Source organism: Erinaceus europaeus, chromosome 2 (genome assembly GCF_950295315.1).
Source record: "Erinaceus europaeus chromosome 2, mEriEur2.1, whole genome shotgun sequence".
Classification (NCBI taxonomy): domain Eukaryota; kingdom Metazoa; phylum Chordata; class Mammalia; order Eulipotyphla; family Erinaceidae; genus Erinaceus; species Erinaceus europaeus.
In genome coordinates, this window is record NC_080163.1 from 189,576,958 (window position 1) to 189,589,555 (window position 12,598).

The window sequence follows — 12,598 nt, forward strand, 5'->3', positions numbered from 1 at the left end:
ACCCTGAGGCATGAAAGCTTTTTACAGAAATATTCAACTATCTTCCCAGCTCAGAAGGTCTTCTTTCAACATCATCCCACAGACTGTAGCTTCAGGGCAAGAATATGGCCACTTACCAGTTACTTAACCATGAGAGCCCAATTTGATCCCCTGCCCTCTCCAGGACTAACTGTTGTGACGCCCTTTCTGGACTTACTTGGCTAAATACACAAACCTGTTTTCCCCCTGTAGAAAAGAGGGACTTCCTGTGCAGCATGGCAAATGGAATCTCTCCAGATCTCTGGCCACAGAGGAGAACTTGATTCAAGTCCCCTTGTACAGCACAAAATTTTCTCATGCTGTACAGATTTTCTGTTTTCCTAGCATTGAGAATCCCCAAGCCAAAGAGTTTTCCCTCCTCCTCAACCCCCACTCTGATTTTCTGCAAAATGTTTTCACTTTAGTATGCAACATTTCCAGGATGTTCTTTGTGGCCTATCACACAACAATAGTGAGAGAGACTGAGATAAAGAGAGATACAGAGCACTTCTTGCTGAGGCAAAGGTTAGAGGGACTCAGACATCATCATCCAAGGCCCTGTGCACAGACCCACACCCTGGTACCTCAGCTCCCTTTGTAAAATTGAGGAGGGGGACAGCTCTGAGCCTTCCTGGTTCAGCAGCTGCAAGGGACTGGATCCCCTAGAAGACTACTGTGGGGTGACCTTGTGCTAACCCCAGCACCATGCACATCCTTGAGACTTTGATTCCGTTTTTTGCTTGCTGTCCCAATAACAAGCACCAACCAGCCTGGTCCTTCATTCTACCACTTCAACCCCCAGCACCACCTGTGAGGATTCCTGCATATCTGTTATCCCTCCATTGTCTATTTCTTTCTTTCTTTCTTTCTTTCTTTTTTTCAACATTTTTCTTGTCTGTACTTTTTTCAATTTGTATCTATTTTTTATTTTCACTAGAACTAGTGAACACTAGTTAAGGAAATAATCACGGGAGTAAAGAGTTTGAAAGAATTGTCGTCAGATATGAAAAAGCAACAAATGAGACTCTGGGAGAAAACACTAGTTATCTGAAGGTTATTAGAGAGCTGAAAGCTAAAATAGCTGAGCTGATCATCTCTGGATTATGGTGTTGTGGGGCACTGAACCTGGGACTTCAGAGCCTCAGGCAGGGGAGTGTCTGCATCACCCTTTTGGTCTACCCCTGCCCCGTGTCTGGATTGGATACCACTGGGTTGATTGCTGAGGCTCTGTGCCAGCATTAGGAAGCCAGTGCTTCTGGCAGTGGATTTCTCTATCCCCAGCCCCACCAGTTTCTTTTTTTATTGGAAAGTACACGGAGAAAGTGAGAGGGCAGGGTGCGCTAGATTGGTGAAAAGAAAGAGACTCCACCCTACCCCCACCTTGCAGACCTGAATATCTCTCTTCCCTCTGCAGGGTGGTTACAGGGCTCCATGCCTGTTCTCTGTGCATGGATGTCTGGGAACTCCAGCGGGTTCATCACCGCCCAGCAGCCCAGCACAGGTGCTCAGATCACTTATTTCCAGGAAAGGGGATTTAGCAGTGAAGGAAACATAAAGTGACTGGCCCATGGCACAGAGACAGGGAGAGAAAAGGCAGAGCTCCAGGACCTTTCTGCCTCAGTGAACACTCCACAAACCAGGGAATCTGGAAGCTCAGCCATGAGAGCCCAGTGCTCTGCCTGGTGAACCCTGCCTCTTGCCTCTCTCTAGCTCCTGAGAAGGAAGCTTCCAAGAATGAATTCTGGGAGCAGACTGCAAACACCCTGCCCAAATGAACAAGTAGTGCAGACCAAGGGGTGGTCCAGTGGCAGCAAGTGTCCTCCAGCAGGGGACCCCGCTGAGGAATTTCGCCGCTTTGTGGACACAGAACAGAATGCACCTTTCGGGAGACTAGAGACAACCAAAGGGATCTCATATTTCTCCTAATATTCTCTTCATTTTCTCTTCTTGACACAGACCCAGTGAGGAAAGCACACAGAGAAACACCAAACACTGCTCAGCTAAAGTAAACAGTGGTCCTGGGACTGAAACTGTGTTTTTGAGACCAAAGCCCTAAAAGTCTTTGGCAGAACTCCTCAGAGAGGTTCTCAACCCAAGGTCTTATTTTAATTATTGGCATTATACTGTATTATTATTATATTTAGCTATTTGGAGGGAGAGACAGAGAGATAGAGAGAGGGAGAGAGGGATAATATGGTGCTAGCTACTAAGCTGTCTTTCAGCCCCAGACACCTATTGAATTGTTTTTATTATACTTTATTTTAGGAATACTTTTAGTAATGAGAGATAGCTTTAGAGAGAGAAATGATAACTACAGGGCAGTCAGTTCTGCCCAAGCTCTCCCTTTTTACTTACTATTTTATGTTATTGTTATATTTAGTAATGAGAACTCGAGATACAAAAGATACAGAGAGAGGGAGATGAGCAGGGGGTAGATATCAAAGTGCTGTTGCAAAGACACTGTTCTACCTAAAGCTCTGAGGTTCCTGCAACACCATGATGCATGATTCCACAAAGACTTGGTAAAATTCAAAGACATCAATCAATGAATATATATATATATATACATACACACACACACACACACACACACACACACACACACACACACATATATATATATATATATATATATATCGCAGAGTGAGAGCAGAGCACTGCTCAGCTCAGACTTCTGCTGAAGAGCTGGGACTGAATCTAAAGCCTTAAACCCTCAGATATGAAAGATTTTTACAGAAACATTAAGCTATCTCCCAATGACTTCTTTCAACAGGATCCCACAGATTGTAGCGTCAGGGCAAGAATGGGGCCACCTACCAGATTCTTACATGTGAGAGCTGAGTTTGATCCCCTCCCTTTCCCAAGACTAAGTGTTGTGACCCCCTCTCTTGACTTACTTGGCTAAATACACAAACATGTTTTCACCCTGTAGAAAAGGGGGACTTTCTGTGCAGCATGGCAAATGCAGTCTCTCCAGATCTCTGGCCAAAGAGGAGAACTTGATTCAAGTCCCCTTGTACTGCCCAAACTTTGTCATGTGGTGTAGATTTTCTGTTTTCCTAGCACTGATTATCCCCGAGCCAGTGAGTTTTCTGTCCTCCTCCCACCCACACTAATTTTCTGCACAATGGTATCACTTTAGGTTGCAACATTTCCAGGATGTTCTTTATGTCCTACCACACACCAACAGTGAGAGAGACCGAGATACAGAGAGATACTGAGCACTTCTTGCTGAGACAAAGGTTTGAGGGATCAGTTATCACCATCAAAGGCCCTATGCACAGACCCACCTCCTGGAACCCCAGATCCCTTTGTAAAATTGAGGTGGAGGACAGTTCAGAGCCTTCCTGGTTCAACAGCTGCAAGGGATTGGATCCCCTAGAAGATTCCTGTGGAATCCTCACGCTACCCCCAGGCACCAGACACAGCTTTGAAACTTTCATTCTGTTTCTGATTGCCGGCCCAATGACAAGCACCAATCAGCCTGGTCCTTCATTCTACCACTTCAATCCCCAGCACCTCCTGCTAGGGTTCCTACATATCTGCTTTCCATCCATTGTCTATTTCTTTCTGTCTGTCTGTCTGTCTTCATTCTTTCTTTCCTTCTTTTGTCAACATTTTTCTTGTCTGTACTTTTTTCCATTTGTGATTTTATTTTTTATTTTCACTAGAGCACTCATTAGCTCTAGCTTGTGGTGTTGTGGGGCATTGAACCTGGGACTTCAGAGCCTCAGGCAGGAGAGTGTCTTTGCATCACCATTTTGGTATCTACCCTGCCCCCATGTCTGGGTAAGATAACACTGGTTTGCTTGCTGAGGTTCTGTGCCAGCACTAGGAAGCCAGCACTTCTGGCTGCTTTCTTTACCCACAAACCCTCCTATTTCTTCTTTTCTTTGATTGGAAAGTACACGGAGAAAGAGAGAGGGCAGAGTGAGTTAAACAGATGGAGAGAAAGAGAGACTCAACTCCACCTTACTGACCTGCCTTACCTGTCCTCCCTCTGCAGGGGGTTACAGGGCTGCATGCCTGGTTCCTGTGCATGGAGCCCAGCTGCCCAGCACAGTTGCTCAGTTCACTTATTTCCAGGAAGGAGGTTGGAGCAGTGCAGGAAAGAGAAAGGGACTGGCCCATGGCACAGAGGCAGGGGGAGCAATGGCAGAGCTCCAGAACCCTTCTTCCTCTGTGCACACTCCATAAACCAGGGAATCTGGCACTTCAGCCACAGGAGCCCGGTGCTCAGTCCAGTAAACCCTACCTCCTGCCTCTTTCTAGCTCCAGGGAAGGGAGATTCCAAGAACAAATCCTGGGAGCAGACTGCAAACACCCTGCCCAAATGAACAATGAGTGCATGCCAAGGGGCTGACCAGTGGGAGCAAGGGCATCCCAGCAGGGTCCGTGCTGAGAAATGTCGCCGCCTTGTGGACACAGAGCAAAATGCACCCTTTGGCTGAGTAGGTACAACCAAAGAGCTAGAGACAACCTAAGGGCTCTCGTATTTCTCTGAATTTTCTCTTCATTTTATCTTCTTGACACAGACCCAGTGAGAAAAGCACACAGAGACACCAGAACACTGTTCAGGTAATGTGAATGGTGGTCTTGGGATTGAAACTGGGTTCTTGAGACCAAAGCCCTAAAAATCTTTGGCAGAACTCCTCCGATAGCTTCTAAGCCCAAGGTCTTATTTTAATTACTGGTATTTTATTGTATTATCATATTTATCATACTTGGAGAAAGAGACACCGAGAGAGGGAGACAGAGAGAGAGCGAGAAAGAGAGAGCATATGGTGCTAGCTACTAAGGTGTCTCCCAGGCTCAGATGCCTTTTGGAATTATTTTCATTTTCATTTATTTTACTAATAGCTTTAGTAATGAGAGATAGGTTTAGAGAGAGAAAGATGATAACTCCAGGGCAGTCACTTCTGCCCAAGCTCTCCTTTTTTACTTACTATTTTATCCTATTTTATTTTATCATTATGTTTCGTGATGAGAGCTAGAGATACAGAAAGATACAGAGATAAGGTGATGGGCAGGGGCAGATATCATTATGCTGATGCAAAGAGACTCTCCTACCTGAACCTCTGAGGTCCCTGCAACACCATGACGCAGGGTGCACAAAGGCTCTGGTAAAATTTTCAAAAATCCATTAATCAATATATATCTCGCAGAGTGAGAGGAGAGCACTGCTCAGCTCAGACTTAGTTGGAGAGCTGTAGACTGAATCAGAAACCTTGAACCCTCAGGCGTGAAAGCTATTTACAGAATCATTAAGCTATCTCCCCAGCCTCCAAGGTCTTCTTTCAACAGCACCCCACAGATTGTAGCTTCAGGGCAACAATGGGGCCACCTACCAGATTCTTACACGTGAGAGCCCAGTGTGATCTCCTGTCCTTCCCAGGACTAAGCTCTGTAAGTCTCTTGACTTATTTGGCTAAATACACAAAGCTGTTATCCTCCTGTAGAAAAGAGGGGCTTCCTGTGCAGCATGGCACATGCAGTCTCTCCAGATTCAAGTCCCCTTCTACAGCCCAAATCTTTGCTCCTGCTGTATGGATTTTCCATTTTACTAGCACTGAGCAATCCCTGAGCCAACGAGTTTTCCCTCCTCCCCCCACCACCACTCGGATTTTCTGCAAAATGGTATCACTTTAGGATGTAACATTTCCAGGACGTTTTTTATGACCTTCTTCTTCTAGCGTTTGCCCTTTTTATGACCTATCACACACCAACAGTGAGAGAGACTGAGATAAAGAGAGACATAGTGTTAGAGCACTTCTGATCTGGACCCACACAAACTGACAGGACTCCCGTATATAAGTAGAATTAAAGGAATTTATTCTTAAGTTTGAAAGACTGAAAATAAGGCCAGTACTCAGACTTAACACAGAGATGACACGAAAAGACAAAGACAAGACAAGATAAACCCAGCTGGCTGATCTCAGGCTGGTACCAAGTCTGGTCCCCTCGCTCTGAGTAACCAGGTTTGAAATTCTCCCTCTTTGAAAAGGGAAAAGTGAAGGGGGGGGTCTTCATGATTGGGGTAGTCTGCATGTCCTTGCTAATTTATCTTTGGGGTAAAGGTTTCAAGGAGAACAATCCATTCTTATCTAACAGGGAGAAAGCAAGCAGTTTTTACAGAAGCCAAATAGACAAGTTAACATATAGCTGAGAGAGCAGGGGTTACAGGGTATTCAGTTTCAATATAAACATTTGTATCCGCCAGGTGTGGAGCTGAAACAATTAGTGCATTATTGTAATTTCATCTTTTCTCAGACATTTTCTCTATTTCAATGAACTAGTCTAAATTTGGGGAATTCCATTTTCTTACAACAGAGCACTTCTTGCTGAAACAAAGCTCAGAGGAACTCAGACATCACCATCCAGGCACTGTGCACAACCCACCTCCTGGGACCCCAGTTCCCTTTGTAAAGTTGAGGTAGGGAACAGCCCAGAGCCTTCCTGGTTCAACAGCTGCAAGGGGTTGGATCCCCTAGAAGACTCCTGCTGGGGTGACCTCACACTAACCCCAGGCACCAGGCACAGCTTTGAGACTTTGTTTCTGTTTCTGATTTATGGCCCGGTGACAAGCACTAAGCAGCCTGGTCCTTCATTTTACCACTTCAATCATCAGAACCATCTGCGTGGGTTTCTGCATATTTGCATTTCCTCCATTGTCTCTTTCTTTATTTCTTCCTTCCTTTCTTTCTTTCTTTAGTCCTTTCTTTTAAAAACAGTTTTATTGTCTGTACTTTTTTCCATTTGTGATTCTATTTTTCATTTTCACTAGATCATTGATCAGCTCTGGCTTATGGTGTCATAGGGCACTGAAACTGGGACTTCAGAGCCTCGGGCAGGAGAGTACCTTTCCATCACCATTTTGGTATCTACACCTGTCCCCATGTCTAGATTGGATACCACTGGGTTGATTGCTGAGGCTCTGTGCCAGCACAGGAAGCCAGCGCTGCTGGCAGCTTTCTTTACCCCCACCCTCTACCTCTTCTTCTTTTCTTTGATTGGAAGGTACATGGAGAAACTGAGGTGGCAGGATGAGCTAGACAGGTGGAGAGACAGACCCCACCCCACTCCCTTCCCACAGACCTGCCTTACCTCTCCTCCCTCTGCAGGGTCTTACAGGGCTGCATGCCTGGTCCTTGTGCATGGAAGTCTGGAACTACAGCAGGTTCATCACTGCCCATTACCCCAGCACAGGTGCTCAGATCACCTATTTTCAGGAAGGGGGATGTAGCAGTACTGGAAACATAAACAGATTAGCCTATGGCACAGAGACGGGGGAGCAAAGGCAGAGCTCCAGAACCCTTCTGTCGCTGTGGATACCACACCAGGCCAGGGAATCTGATGCCTCAGCCACGGGAGCCCTGTGCTCTTCCCAGTGAACCCTGCCTCTTGCTTCTCCCTAGCTCCTGGGAAGGAAGCCGCCAAGAACAAATCTTGGGAGCAGACTGCAAACACCCTGCCCAAATGAACAAGTAGTGCAGACCAAGGAGCGGTCCAGTGAGAGCAAGAGCCCTCTAGCAGGGGCCCCCTCTGTGTAATGTCTCCACCTTGTGGACATGGAGCAGAATGCACCCTCTGGGCTACTAGAGACAACCAAAGGGCTCCCGTATTTCTCCTAATATTCTCTTAATTTTCTCTTCTTGACACAGACCCAGTGAGAAAATCACACAGAGAAACACCAGAACACTTCTCAGCTAAAGAAAATGGTGGTCGTGGGATTAAAACTGGGTTATTGAGACCAAAACATAAAAGTGTTTGGCAGGACTCCTCAGACAGCTTCTCAGCCCAAGGTCTTAATTTAATTATTGTTATTTTATTATTATATTTAGCTGTTTGTAAGGAGAGAGAGACAGAGACAGACAGAGAGAGAGAATGGTGCTAGCTACTATGCTGTCTCCCATCCCCTGACTCCTTTTGAAATTATTTTCATTTTAAATTATTTTATGAATAAGTTTAGTAATGAGAGATAGGTTTAGAGAGAGAAAGATGATAACTACAGGGCATATACTTCTGCCCAAGCTCTCTCTCTCGTTCTCTCTCTCTTTCTTACTATTTTATCCTATTTTATTTTATCGTTATGTTTAGTAACGAAAGCTAGAGATACAGAAAAATACAGAGAGAAGGAGATGGACAGAGGTAGATGTCATAATGCTGATATAAAGACAGGGGGGAAATCTAGTATAGCCACAGGCCCTTTGGAATATAACTAAAATATGCCTACTAGCTATCTACAAAATGGAGGACCCCTGATCTCTTCATCTGCACTATACCAGCATTTAGGTACATGATTGGTCAAGAATTTGTTTGGCTTTGTATGTTGACTCTCTTTTCAACCACCAGGTTCCCTATGCTAGCATGATGCAACCAGATTTCCCTGGACAGACGACCTCACCAATGTATCCTGGAGCCCTGCTTCCACAGAGCCCCACCCCACTAGGGAAAGAAAGAGGCAAGCTGGGAGTATGGATCGACCAGTCATCACCCATGTTCAGCGGGGAGGCAATTACAGAAGCCGAACCTTCAACCTTCTGCATCCCACAATGATCTTGGATCTATACTCCCAGAGGGATAAAAAATAGGAACGCGATCAGGGGAGGGGATAGGATATGGAGATATGGTGGTGACAATTGTGTGGAGCTGTACCCCTCTTATCCTATGATTTTGTCAATATTTCCTTTTTTAAAATGTCTTTTTAAATATTTATTTATTCCCTTTTGTTGTCCTTGTTGTTTTATTGTTGTTGTTATTATTGCTGTTGTCATGGTTGGATAGGACAGAGAGAAATGGAAAGAGGAGGGGAAGACAGAGAGGGGGAGAGAAAGACACCTGCAGACCTGCTTCACTGCCTGTGAAGCAACTCCCCTGCAGGTGGGGAGCTGGGGGCTTGAACCAAGATCCTTATGCCCATCCTTGCACTTTGCACCACCTATGCTTAACCAGCTGTGCTACTGCCTGACTCTTAATGTTTCCTTTTTATAAATAAAAGAAAGAAAGAAAATGCTGATGTAAAGAGACTCTCATATCTGAACTCTGAGGTTCCTGCAACACCATGATGAAGGGTGTAGCAAGATTCTGGTAAAATAAAAAAATCTGTATCTATCTATCTATCTATCTATCTGTCTATATCTATATATATATATCTTTCTATATCTGTATCTATATCTATATATTAGAGTGAGAGCAGAACACTGCTCAGCTCAGATTTATGCTGGAGAGCTGGGGAGTGAACCTGAAACCTTGCTCCTTAGGCATAAAAGCTTTTTACAGAAACATTAATCTATCTCCCAGACCCCAAAGTCTTCTTTCAACATGAGCCCACCGATTGTAACTTCAGGGCAAGAATGGTGCCACCTACCAGATTCTTACATGTGAGAGCCCAGATCGATCCCTGCCCTTCCTAGGACTAACTGCTCTTAATAAACAATGAATTTGAAACTGTGCTGCTCATATGTATGTCCTTTGAAATTCATTTTAAATGAAGATGCATCAAATCTATAGCAGAATCCTTCAGCAGATTCACCTCAAATTAGTGATTCAGTATACTAATATAGGCAAGAACTCCATTTTACCTGGAGAGGCATGTGTTCTCTCTGTATATTTGCACATGGTAATGTCTGTACTCTGCCAGGTGAGACATCACTCTGCTCCAAAGTATAGCCTTATAATGTGAGCTTAGGCCCCCACACCTATGGACATCTAATCTTTGACAAAGGGGCCCAGAATATTAATTGGGGAAAGCAGAGTCTCTTCAACAAATGGTGTTGGAAACAATGGGTTGAAACATGCAGAAGAATGAAACTGAATCACTGTATTTCACCAAATACAAATATAAATTCCAAGTGGATCAAGGACTTGGATGTTAGACCACAAACTATTAGATACTTAGAAGAAAATATTGGCAGAACTCTTTTCCGCATAAATTTTAAAGACATCTTCAATGAAATGAATCCAATTACAAAGAAGACTAAGGCAAGTATAATCCTATGGGACTACATCAAATTAAAAAGCTTCTTCACAGCAAAATAAACCACTACCCAAACTAAGAGACCCCTCATAGAATGGGAGATCTTTACATGCCATACATCAGACAAGAGTTTAATAACCAACATATATAAAGAGCTAGACAAACTCAACAACAAGACAACAAATAAACCCATCCAAAAATGGGGGGAGGAGATGGACAGAATATTTACCACAGAAGAGATCCAGAAGGCTGAGAAACACATGAAAAAATGCTCCAAGTCTTTGATTGTCAGAGAAATGCAAATAAAGACAACAATGATATACCACTTCACTCCTGTGAGAATGTCATACATCAGAAAAGGTAATAGCAGCAAATGCTGGAGGGGGTGTGAGGTCCAAGGAACACTCCTGAACTTCTGGTGGGATTGTCAGTTGTTCCAACCTCTGTGGAGAACAGTCTGGAGAACTCTCAGAAGGCTAGAAACGGACCTACCCTATGATCCTGTAATTCCTCTCCTGGAGATATATCCTAAGTAACCCAACACATCCATCCAAAAACATCTGTGTACACATATGTTCTTGGCAGCTCAATTTGTAATAGCCAAAACCTGGAATCAACCCAGGTGTCCAACAACAGATGAGTGGCTGAGCAAGTTATGGTATATATACACAATGGAATACTACTCAGCTATAAATAATGGTGACCTCACCATTTTCAGCCGATCTTGGATAGACCTTGAAAAATTCATGTCTATCCCTCATTACAATTTGGTCAGGTCCTGCTTTTAGTTTCTCTTTCAGATCTTCTTACTCAACTTCTGTTGATGAGTGGGATCATCCCATACTCATCTTTATCTTTCTGACTTAGCTCACTTAACATAATTCCTTCTAACTCTGTCCAAGATGGGTCAGAGAAGGTGGGTTCATTGTTCTTGATAGCTGCATAGTATTCCATTGTGTATATATACCACAGCTTTCTCAGCCACTCATCTGTTGTTGGGCACCTGGGTTGCTTCCAGGTTTTAGCTATTATGAATTGTGCTGCTATGAACATAGGAGTACACACCTCTTTTTGGTTGGGTGTTATGGAATCCTTGGGGTATAACCCCAGCAGAGGAATTACTGGATATCCCGTATGCCTCTCCCAATCCATATCAAATAATATTGCATCCGCCGATCACAACCTAACCAACGCAATGATTGCCACCTCAACATGCTTCACTTTAGACTGTGTCCAGAGACTTCACGTGTGGAATGACAACCCTTCAGCTTCATTACTTGGGTGAGACCTTTCCTTTCATAATTCCATCCCAGGTGGTTCACTTTCTAACAAAGTCCCAAAACCTAGATATACACCAGTTTCTGTGTGAGAGAGCATATGTTCACACATATCCATAAACTACTGCAAAATATATACCTGAAAGCAGAAGTACACTAGAGTTTGCAGTGAGTACCTCCCTAACACTTCCTCTCCACTATTCCAAGCTTTGGGTCCATGATTGCTCAACAATTTGTTTGGCTTCGTATGTTAACTCTCTTTTCAGTCACCAGGTTCCAGATGCCATCAGGATGCTGGCCAGGCTTCCCTGGATTGAAGACCCCACCAATGTGTCCTGGAGCTCAGCTTCCCCAGAGACCCACCCTACTAGGGAAAGAGAGAGACAGACTGGGAGTATGGACTGACCAGTTAAGGCCCATGTTCAGCGGGGAAGCAATTACAGAAGCCAGACCTTCTACCTTTTGCAACCCACAATGACCCTGGGTCCATGCTCCCAGAGGGATAGAGAATGGGAAAGCTATCAGGGGAGGGGGTGGGATATGGAGATTGGGTGGTGGGAATTGTGTGGAGTTGTACCCCTCCTACCCTATGGTTTTGTTAATTAATCCTTTCTTAAATAAAAAAATAAAAAAGAAAAGAAAAATTCATGATACATGAAATAAGTCAGAAACGGAAGGATGAATATGGGATGATCTCAATCTCAGGCAGAAGTTGAAAAACAAGATCAGAAAAAAAAAAAAAACACAAGTAGAACCTGAAATGGAATTGGTGTATTCAACAAAGTAAAAGACTCTGGGGTGGGTGGGTGGGGAAATTACAGGTCCAAGAAGGATGACAGAAGACCTAGTGGGGGTTGTATTATTATGGGAAACTGGGGAATATTATGCATGTACAAACTATTGTATTTACTGTTGAATGTAAAACATTAATTCCCCAATAAAGAAATTTTAAAAAAAGAATGTGTGCTTAGATAAGTTGTTCACACTGAATAGACAGTTTCTTGAAGAAGAGACACATGTGGCCCATGAGTATGTGAAACAGTGCTCCACTTGACTCTATCATTAGAGAAATGCAAAGAAAAAAACACTGTTGATCGAGTTTTCTGATCTCAGATTTCTTCTATTTGTTGTTAGAAATTCTATTGATTTACCTAAAGTCCTCATGTTTACTGAACATGTCTGGCTGATTGTTAACAGGTGTGTTCCTTTGTCTAGAATACCAGGCTTTCCCAGCAAGCAAGGCTTTAGGCTCTCCTTTCTGTACAGCTCACTCCTCCTTAAGGCAGAGGTATGGAAGAGTGTCAATAGAGTGTTAATAGAGTTCTTT